The sequence below is a fragment of the Myodes glareolus genome, chromosome 7 (genome assembly GCF_982192425.1).
Source record: "Myodes glareolus chromosome 7, mMyoGla1.1, whole genome shotgun sequence".
NCBI lineage: Eukaryota > Metazoa > Chordata > Mammalia > Rodentia > Cricetidae > Myodes > Myodes glareolus.
In genome coordinates, this window is record NC_142032.1 from 62957641 (window position 1) to 62961514 (window position 3874).

Genomic DNA, 3874 nt, shown 5'->3' on the forward strand with positions numbered 1-3874 from the left:
GTTCATGGTCATCCTTCCATGGGACTAGGAGCCTCTGACAGGTAGGAAGAGAACCTACGAATAAATATTAAAGGTTGCAAATTTCAGCGGGGCAGTGATGGCTCACGCCTTTAATCCCAATAATCCAGAGGCAGGTAGATCTCTGTGAGTTTCAGACAGTCAAGACTACATAGAGAAACACTGTCTCAAAAACAAACAAACAAACCCAAAAACCAACCAACAAACAAGCAAAACAAAGACAAATAAAAAAGATGGCAGACTTCTGGTTTCTTCTTCACCCTCCTCAACTAAAATAAAAGTCTAGCAGTTTAAAATACAGGCCGTGGAGGCTTTTTCTCTGATAGTAGGCACCCCGGTCTGTAGAGCGGCCTCATCACAAGTTCAAAGCCAGATAAGGACTTATTTGCCCAAAAGTTGTAGTCTTATTGTGGGCCTGTCAAACTCCCTGTTATCATTCAAACTGACAAAGCATAAATTAGAGGAGGGACAGCTCTTTTTTTTATTTTATTTTTTTAAATATTTATTTATTTATTATGACAATATTCTGTCTGTGTGTATGTCTTCAGGCCAGAAGAGGGCACCAAACCTCATTACAGATGGTTGTGAGCCACCACGTGGTTGCCGGGAATTGAACTCAGGACCTTTGGAAGAGCAGGCAATGCTCTTAACTACTGAGCCATCTCTCCAGCCCCAGCTCTTTTTTTTTAAATTACCTTTTTACTGCTGCAAACATCTCCTTTATTTTAATCCTTCCATAAAAAGTTGGCAAAGAATGCCACCAGCAATCACACATGTATAGAAGTTTCAGTTTTGTTTTGCTTCTGAAAGGATGTTTAAGGACAATTCTGAATTACAATTTAGTCTTAGATAATAAAGAATTAAAAGTAAGGTATAAGTTGCTGGTTTCTAAAAGCATTTTTTAAACTTAATAGATCAACTATAGCCTGTGCTAAATACTCTTTATTTGATATATTCTACATAGACCACAGTAAGTGCCTTTCAATGGTAAAAGGCAGCATCCTTTGACTTAGGGAATTCTAATTAAAATAACACCATTGAGTTAAGAATAGAGCATTGCTTCCTGACCTTTAGCCGTTGCCAGTAACAGCAGGGAGTACAAACTTTACCATAGACAAGTCTTCTCATTTCTAAGATGGTGACAGAATTTCCCCAGTGTTTAAACATAATTCATATGTCCAATTATATAAATTTAACTATAAAATCATTCAATAGGCTCGAGGTGACACCCCCATCTTTGTGGAAAGCAGAACTTTAATAATTAAGTCCAATCTTATCTTGAGAAAGGGAGAGCAGTGATAGTGTTTATGCAACTGGAATTGTTACTTTTAAAAAAGACCATATCCACTTTTCTCCAAGTCAGTTTTACTTAAATCAGTACTGTCCAACAAAACATTGTTAGCCATTCATGATCTGAATTTTGGAGTATGAATTAAATTATGGTACACATTAAAAGTCATGAGGCATTTGTTTTGTAATAAATGTAATGAGTAGCAGCCTTTTTAACTAAGCTATTAGGTCTGTCCTCTCTCCCTTCTTCTTAATTTCAGAGAAGATCATTTTTGTTCCAGGGATGTACTTTTTGGGATTCTCCAAACATTCCATCAGGGCATTCTCTCCCCAGGTGATGCCTTTGTTCTTGTTGGCATCTGTGTACGAGAATCCAGCCGCCTGACCTGTCCACACCATGGAGATTTGGTCCAGTCTTATGCTTGCCTCCCTTTTCCACAGTGTGGTACTGGACTCAGTTCTGAACAAAAATCTTGTCTTTCTCAACATCACCCATTTTTAATTCGCTCCCAGGTAATCAACACCACAAACGCTGTGACCCAAAGATCTCTCTCTCTCTCTCTCTCTCTCTCTCTCTCTCTCTCTCTCTTTGTGGTTTTCCGAGACAGGGTTTCGCTGTAGTTTTAGAGCCTCTCCTGGAACTAGCTCTTGTAGACCAGGCTGGCCTTGAACTCACAGAGGTCCACCTGCCTCTGTCTCCTGAATGCTGGGATTAAAGGCCCTGGCAGGAGGGAGACCCTCTTAAAGATCCTTAAAATCTTACGCCTAAATTGCTGATATGGCCACAATGGTCCAAACCTTTAATCCTAGAATCCAGAGACAGGCAGGTCTCTGTGAGTTTGGAGGCCAGCATGATTTATATAGTGAGTTCCAGGCCTACCTGGGCTATATAGTGAGATCCTGTCTCAAACAAAGAACCATCCAGCCTTCAAAGAAAGACCGTATTTGGGACTCTTGAGTACCCCCTGAGTCTGCAGAGGGTCTTTCTCTATGTGCCCTATGTGCTTCCTCACCCTAAGGAAAACCTTTCTTTACCAGCTGATTTTCTGTACTGTACCCCAGATTTCCTCTTCAGCTTCTTGCGTCTTTTAATTCTCTAACTGGCAGAGAACAGACACAGAAGGTGCCTCTCAGCTCCATCGCCAGATTGGTGCCAGACTGAGCTCAGGAGACCCTGTCTTAAAAACAAGAACACATAAGCAAGCAAACAAACAAAATTCCCGGTTATCTCAAAGGAAGGCAGAGGCACAGTCCCTTTATTCTACTAATCTTTTTCTTTCTTTCTTTTCTTGGAGCTGAAAAGAAAGGGCCACTGTAGGCATTTGATGTCATTCTCAGAAGTTCATGTTTCCCCCAGATTTTTTTAAAATTATTTTAACTAAGAATTAAAACAAAACTCAAAACCTAGCATATAATCTTTTTTACAATGACAAAAAAATTACACTTAGTTGGGGAGAATAAAGATTGTAAATTGGGAAAAGAAATTTAAGAAATGTTATGAATGTACTACCTACTTCAGAATTTAAAGGCAAGAGCACTGTGGACACAGTGAATTTCTTCTCAAACGGACAATGTCTAGGTTTCAAGAAAATAAAGTTATAGCTAGGCATGGTGGCATACACCTTTACTCTCAGCACTCAAGAGGCAGACGCAGGACAGCCAGAGGCCAGGCTACAAAGTGAGACTTTGTCTCAAAAGAAAAGAAGAAAGTTACATGTGGGAAAAGAAACTCGGAGACAAGTTTCTAGGATGAAATATTTTCTTGTGAGAACAAGAAGACCCAGCACATGCTTCTGTAAGACTCTGCATTTGAAAACAAAAACAAAACAAAACAAACAAACAAATAAGGCTGCACCTGTAGAGCTTTATGATGGAGGAGAATTACAATGTTTCAGATCCTGATCCAAATTATCTTGGGCTGTCTTTAGTGTCCTTAAACCATTCATTCCCCACCTCTTTTCACCTAACACCCTTTTTCACCATTGGGTAAAACCTGAGGGATGTATTCTTTGTCCACCACTGTCCTCCAACAAACCCACAACTGATAGTACTATCAGCATCTTAAGGGTGTACCAGAGATTGCCCTCCTTTGTAGTAGCCTGTTTAACCGTGGTCCCCACCAATGTATTTAGAAAATGCCGCAGCAATCCCTGGGGGGGAAAGTGCCAAATGGCAACTTCAGAAAAAGCATAAAGCATTTGACTTTTAAGGAAAAGCAACTGTGTGAAATCTGAAGTCACTTATTTATGATGCTAGATGAGCAAATAAAACCACGGCTGAAACTGTTTAAAAAACATTGTATGTGTGGATGTTCGTGCAAGAGTATGGTTGTGCATGTGGAAGCCAGAGGGTCAAGATTTGGGAGCTGGTTCTTGCCTTACATCTGTACAAAATATTAAAGATGAGTTTTTTTTCTATCAGGTACTATAAATCTGTGTTTAAAACAAGAAATCCAAGTTATTTCATCTCCCCCACCTTATAAAACATTTATGCAACTATCTTAACCACCCCCCTCCACCCCCCCTCACCACCCCACCCCCCTCTCCCCCCCCCCCCCCCAGTAAAG

At 40.2% G+C, this 3874-nt stretch overlaps 1 pseudogene; it reads right to left on the reverse strand.

Moving 5' to 3' along the window:
- Positions 1 to 1366: 1366 nt before the first annotated feature.
- On the reverse strand, positions 1367 to 2972 carry LOC125415856 (cytochrome c, somatic pseudogene; annotated as a pseudogene).
- Positions 2973 to 3874: the final 902 nt, after the last annotated feature.